This window comes from Akebia trifoliata, chromosome 13, assembly GCF_017979445.1.
Source record: "Akebia trifoliata isolate Shusen 1 chromosome 13, ASM1797944v1, whole genome shotgun sequence".
NCBI lineage: Eukaryota > Viridiplantae > Streptophyta > Magnoliopsida > Ranunculales > Lardizabalaceae > Akebia > Akebia trifoliata.
This window is the reverse complement of record NC_141387.1, coordinates 12,836,118-12,843,914: the sequence shown is the minus strand read 5'-3', so window position 1 is coordinate 12,843,914 and position 7,797 is coordinate 12,836,118.

Genomic DNA, 7,797 nt, shown 5'->3' with positions numbered 1-7,797 from the left:
GCTTGATTCGGGTGCGGATTGTAAAAAAAAAATCCGATTGATTTGGTTCGGTCTGGGATTAGGGGTATAATAGAACCAAACCAATCTGAAGTATCTATTACAATATATATATTTTGTACTAATTTTTATATGCTTTAATAATAAATATTAAAAAAGAACAATTTTCTCCTAATGAATTTTAACTTCCTTTCTATTTCATTTTATGAGTATTTAGTGTCACACTCATATTTGAATATGATTCTAATATTTATTTTCTTTCCCTTTTCATTAATTACGAATTTTTGAATTATAAGAATTTCTCTATCAATCACTCCCGCTTGAAATATTCATGGAATTTTCATTTTTTTAAAATAAATTCCAGTAATTTTTGGTGTATAGGTAGACTAATGTAAGATCGGACTAAGGGTTTGTTATTTTTGTGTTATGTGTGATGCTTTGTTTATGTTGAAATAATAAATATGTTAATGTTTTGTTTGTGCGTGGTATGTGTTATGCGTGATGGTTTGTTTAATATTTATTTTGCTTAGTTTTAAGTTTTAACTATTTTAATTGTAGTATTGAAAATAATAAGTATGAGAATCGAGATCCGATCCGAACCAAGGTTGGTTTGGATTGGTTCAATTCTATAGGGTAATTGGATTGGTTCGATTTCAAATTTGTAGAACCGATCATACTTGGTTTGGTTCCAATTTTGTCAAAATTCGAATCAATCCGAACCATGTGCACCCCCTATTACAAACGTTTGAGTCAAATTATTATCAAAATTACTTATCACGCCCTTAATTTCTTGAATCATTTATTTCCCCCAGTTAAAGATTAAAACACACTCTTCAAATTATTACCTAAATTACAAGACATTACAACACTCGTTCAAACAATTTCATTAGTTGTTTGCAATTATGATTCGGCTAATATGAAATCTTAAACACAAAAATAGAAATCTAGAAAAATAAAATGAGAGAGTGCTTCTATTGGCACTCTAACTTTTACTCATGCGCAATCATTTTCCTCAAAACGAATGCAACTTATGTCCAAATTTTGGTTCAGTACACTATTCATTTTAATTCCCAAAACATACATTTCAAGTGAATTCATCACTTTTATAATCAATGAATTCATTGGTATATCTACAAATTTGAAGATATTAAAAGTGACGAACCCACGAGTTCGTAGGTTATAAAAATGACGAATGCATGTTTTGGGAATTAAAATGAACAGTATATCAAACTTGGAATTTCTTCATATTCAACACACAAAATAGAGATTCACCCTTCCTTTATTTGTAATTGGTGTTTAGTAAGTAAATGTTGGGGTTCCTATAACAACTCCCAAAAAAAGGATTCATGAGGGAATTTTATTGACACGGCCACAAACTCTTAGGCTCCTCATATTTTGAGCAGCACCTCTAAAAATTAAAATTTTATTTTGGGAACTCCACATCAAAGGGCACCTCTATTATAAGTTATAACCCTTGCACTGCCGTCATCCTCTCATTTGAAATGGTTCCAACGATTCCGACAGGTCCATTGAATCAATCAATAAAGAGAGATGAAAAAAATGAGAAAGAGAGAAAGAGAGAGAGAAGAAGAAGAAGAAGAAGAAAAAAAGGAAAAAAGGAATAAGCAAAATAATCAATTGTATCGAAAACTACCATTCGACATTCATAAAGTTGTATCAAAAGATTCCATCCGACATGCTTTGAGCCATGTCAAGATGCTTCATTTAACATTCATAGACTCATTTGTTGTAGGTCAAATTAGACCCACATCATGATTATTGTCAAATTTTTCCTATCTGGAAATTAGACACAATTATGGATGTCCAAAATCTTGTGAAAATGAATTTGAGAGTTGAAGAATTTGAAAATTGAAGAATTTATATAAGAAAGTAAGAGGTCAGAAGTATCATGTTGTCTAAAACTGTTCTAAAGAGTACTATATCATTCTAAGAAGTGGCGTCACATCAAAATTGCTATTTGGATATTATACCGAAATCGTTACAAGTTACTGCACCAATAGATCGCTATTTTATGTAGAAATTTTTTATCTTTTGATTTAGTTCAATAATTTCACATGTGCTTTTTGAAATATGATGTAATTTCTTTAATACACATCTCCTTATAATATAATTTTCCACATGTTTTTGTGTACATGTTTATTTTTAGACATTGCATAATAAGTACATCTTTATTATTTTAGGAAAGACTTAGTCTGTAAAATTTCTCCCCCTATGATTTCTATAAATAGGGAGGAGAGATTATTGTTTAGAGAGAAAGGATTTTAGATTTTTTTTTACTTTCGAAAAATGCAAAGAGAGATAAAAGTGTGATTTTTTCCCATTTACCATGAAGATTTATTGTAAATCGAATTGGAATCACTCAACAAAGGAGGTAAGTAAGAAAGTTTAATCAAATCTTCATAAATTATTTTCATTGTAGACAAAGCTGAGATCAAATTCATATTATGAACTCTCATCATTCTCAAATTTACTATAGATTTTGATTTTTTTTTATCAATAATTCATTATTTTCACTGTCAAAATCCAAGTTTACCCATGAATTTCATCAAATCTAACTATAAAAATGGATTTTGACCATCAAAATAATCTTTTAATTGATAAACTTAATTTTCTCTCCATTAATTTTCGAAATCCAGAATCTAAATAAATTATCCTATTTTATGAAAATTCGAAGAAATCCTGATAACGGAGTTAATCACCTTGTCGTATTGCGGGGTTGGATTCACAATCCTTTTTCTTGTGATAGAAACGAAATCAACCAAGAACTCATCATTGTCCCCCTTTTAATGTATTCAGATCTCAATTTATGAATCATTTATTAGATCACCACGAATTGAACTAAACAACGAGAAGGGAAAATAAAATTATGCTTTCACTAGTCATATAATAATATATTCATTATTATATGACCTGTGATTTTTTAGTTTGGCTTATTCAAAAATCTTTGGAATGTTTTGATTGTTGATTTAAACCACATTTATTCAATATCTTTGCTTTGTCCTTTTTTATTAATTTCTCCGATACAAGCTTTTCTATTTTGAAAATTAGATATACTTTTAATTATTATATAGCTTGTAATTTTTTTTTTACTTTGGTTTATTCAAAATCCTTTGAAATGTTTGGATTGTTGATTTAAATCACACTTATTCAATAGCTTTGGTTTGTCCTTCTTCTATAGTTTCCATGGTACAAACTTTTCTATTTTGAAAATCAGATATACTTTTAATTATTATATGACCTATGATTTTTTTTTTTTTTTTTTATATTTTGGTTTATTAAAAAATCTTTGGAATGTTTGGATCAATTATTTAAACCATGCTTATTCGATATCTTTGGGATGTTTTGACTATAGATTGAAGTCTTTTTTTTACATATTTTTAACATGGATTATAAGATTTTTAAAGTTAAAAAAATTCTAAGCCATTCCAAATGATACAAAGGCAATGCACAGATATATGATTGTCTAATGGAATTGATTAGTAAAATAGCTAACCAGGAAACTAACAGAATACCACAACAAATGTATGACATAAATGTTCTCAAGGATATATTTCATGTGTGGATGAGATAGGAAAAAGACAAAAAAAAAGAGGTTGCATCGGACAAAGATAATGTTTCTGCGTTTAAAGCACCAATGACCGATAAAAGGACTAATAATGATATCTTAGAGGAAAATAGGACTTTGAAATCATAGCTAATACAGATGAGAGAGACAATGGATAAAATCACGAAAGATATAAAAGAGCACACGTCTGAAAGAGAATGCGAATTTTCTAAACCATGGATCGAAAAGCAATTTCATAATAGCTTATATTCGAACAACATGACTGACTTTAGGAATGTGATGCAAGTGATGATGAAAGACATAGTGAATTCAGAGAAAGGAGAAAAGAAGAATCATCGAAAGGTATTTCGAAGAGAAGTACTTTTACACCCATTTATGAAAAAATTTACTCCACCAATTTTCGTGCAATATGGCGGGTCTACCGCACCGAGTGAATACATTTCCAAATTTGAAATATTATGAGGAAAACATACTATGGATTCAATGTTGATGCTCAAGTTGATTCCCACGTCCTTATGGGCTCAGTTTTTACTTGATTTTTAGATCTACCAGCAAATAGTATGGGAAATTGGGAAGATTTTTGCGAGTTATTTTATGAGAGATTCTTTTCCTCTTAAAGATTGTAATGATTGAAGATCTTCAAAGATACAAGCAAGAACCTAGACAATCATTAATCGCTTACTTTGACAATTTTCAAACACTTAACTACAAGCTTATTGATGATGTGTCGAAAAAGCATGCTGAGTACTTTCATTGGAAGAGTATTTGCAAAATTTTTGAAAGTTATGATTGTCAGTGTAGCAAAAACAATTGTAGAACTTCAAGGGGTAATTGAAGGTCTTCGACAATGTTATAGTCATACACGAGTATACACACACATACTGCAAAATAGGGATTCCAGTCTAGTCATCGAGAATGAAGAAGATGATACTAAGGAAGAGGTCGATGAAGAACTGGAGGAAATGATAGAAGATATCAATATAAAACAAAGGAGAAATTGAACTATGATGTTGATAAGACATATGTGATTTTTTGACACTTACTCAAGAATAATCTTATCACACTACCACTCAAACTTATGGAATAAACCCACAAATTTGATTGATGAGTCTAGGTGACCTGAATTCTACAAAATGCATGTACATGAGATTAAATATTATTTTAAGCTACAAAGTATTATCTAAGATCAAGTAGCCATAGTACTCTGGTCAAACATGCAAATGGTCAAGGTTTGCAAATAATTGAGTCTCACACACTTCTATAGTGATAGAAAAAAAAAATATAACAATAAGAAATAAGAAAATAGGAAAGAAATAGAAATGAAAACTATTGAGAAAATTTTAGAAAAGAAAAATGTGATAAAGGTATAAAGAAAAAATATTGCTAGTGGAAATTAATAGTAAAGGGATAACTGAACAAGTAGCCCTCTTAAGTAAAATGAATCATAGGCTCATAAAGAAAGATACTTGGATTTTTACATTAAAATCTATTTACGATGTGGTAGCACATTTAAAGAAAATTCTCGCAATAGTATTTGTCTTCAACATTTTAAAGATTTCTCTTAGGACGTGGCTAGCTCTGGAAATAATTTTGGTTGAAGCTTTATTTCGAGGCAATGAGGTACAAAGTCATTTTGTTGAAGAGGTTCTATATCTACCAAAGATACAAAAAAAAACTTTACTCATTGAGGTGAAAGAAAAAATAGAAGAATTAATGACAAAGAGGAAGACATAAAAAGTGTTCAGCACAAATAGCTAGAAGGAAAAAAGAGACTGATATGTTTTTCCAATAATGATTTGACAGTAAATTTTCTCCATAATCGACCCCTGTATATCCAAGTGCAAGTCGACGATGTTCTGGTCAAATGAACTTTAATTGACATAGGGAGTTCATCAAATATATTGTCCTTATATATGCTTGAAGTACTGGAGATCCTGAATGGTAAAATCTACACCAAGAACAGTAGACACCCCATTTTTGCATATGCTTAATTCAACAATTCGTCCTTCGGTTGCGGTGAATTCTTAATGATGAGCACAAATAACTTGAAGGCTTGCTAGTACTGTCTTTGATTTCTCTCGTTTCTAGTCCTTTCATCTCCCTCACTTATTATGACTTGACATAGAAATTTACGTACGCTTAGGATCGTTATACCTTATACTCGATTTAAGAAACATGTACGCTTAGGTTCGTTATACAGTTCGATAACTGTAGACACCCCATTTTTGCATCCGCCTGATTAATCAAGTCGTCGACCCGATCGCAAAGGTTCCCAATGATGGATGTCTATTCCAATGCTTTATTTTGTTACCAGATATGTTTCAGAAATCCGGATGAGGTATCTCGAACTGACAAAACTTAGAAACCACGCTACGCTAGGAAAATACGACCCCAGAAACATAGAAATCATCATCTTGCAAATAAAAAAAAAGCTTCACGATAAAAATCACTAAATTACCAAAATACCCCTAACATCAAAACAACTCTAGAGCCTGCATTACGCTTAGGAAAACCCACTCAAACACATAAAACAATAAATCGAAACCAAGTAAACCACTTCGCCAATTTTCACAAAATTTGACAAAATTATGAAAATACCCCTCATAAAGTTCACGATCATTTCATACAAAAAACTTCATAAATGACAAAAACCAACATTCCCATTGAATTCCTTACGAAAAACTGATTCCAAAACATCCTGGAACATTGAAAAACGACTTAAAACGTAAAAAATCCTCTCCGAGGGCAAAACAGTAATTTCACAATTTTCATAATTAAAAAATTCGAAATTAATAAATAAAACATTAAATAATTAAAGTGAAACATCAATGAAATTAATTTGAAAAGTTGAACCTGAAAAATCGATTAATTGGACTCTCAGGCAAAATTGTTGAGGGTTCGTGGGATATTTCTTTAAGGACCCCTCCATTTGGGGGTCCAAAGAATTAACGATATAATAGAAGGGGATTCTCCAAAAATTAAAAGTAAATCAAGTAAGACTGAAGTCAAGGTATTAAAGTCAATCAAGTGAAACTGAAGTCAAAATTAAAGTCAATCAAGCAAGACTGAAGTCAAGGTACTAATCGAGTCAATCTCATAAGACTAAGGTCAAAACCCTAAATCAAAACCCTAATCTAAACTAATCAAGTCAATCTCATAAGACTAAGGTCAAAACCCTAAATCCAAACCCTAATCTAAAACTAATCAAGTCAATCTCATAAGACTAAAGTCAAAATCCTAAAACCCTAAAGACTAAGTCAAAATCCTAATTGAAACCCTAAAAGAAACCCTAATCAAACCCTAAATGCTTCTAAAAACTTTATAAATAGGAGCCTCCACACCCTATTTTCGTATCAAATCATAAACCCTAAGAGAAGTAGGTCTAGAAGCTCCCCTAGCCCCCCATAAACCCTAGTTTTGGAGCCCCAACTCCTTAGCTAACATCCCTCCTTCAATTTTAGTCTAGAAAACATCCAAAAGCCTTCTAAAAACATCCCCAAATCCGCAACGAACTTGAAGAGTTCAGATTCAAAAACAAGGAGATACCTTGCCTCGGAGATCCGAAGTCAAATCCGGAAGCAGAACGTAGCAAGGGAGCACGGTACAAAGAGTTCTTTTTGTTAGATCTGAGGGAACCAAGTCCTTGCCATCGGAAAGGTAAACCTTCTATTTTTATTTATTTTCTTATCTAGGTTTTAGCAATGTAATTTACTTGGGAATTTAGTAGAGACCGGCTTCGGCCGGGCGGGGTTGGTGCCTAACACCTTCCAACCCCGTAACTTGATCCCCGAATTCAGTTTTTTTGGTTTTAGATTAGTTTTTATCCGTTTAGAGTCATTGATCGGTTCCTAGACCGTAATAACTAGGTGGCGACTCCCAAACCTCAAGGGTCAAAAGCGGATCCGCGCACCCCGCGGATCGAGGGCGCTTTCAATAACTTAGAGACCTCGCTACGTTAGGAAAATACGACCCTAAAACTTAGAAATAATCATGTTGGGACTGAAAGAAATCTCACTCCAAAATTCATAAAAATATGTAAAAATCACCAAAATGACGAAAATACCCCTCATGAATTTCAGACCTCCTAAAAATCTTAAAAATACTTCCATTGCTTTCAGAATATGATTTCGTGTCTAACGAAACTCAAATCAACGAAAATAGATAAATTTAAGAAAAATCACAAAAATGATCGAAAATGCCCCTCAATATCCAAT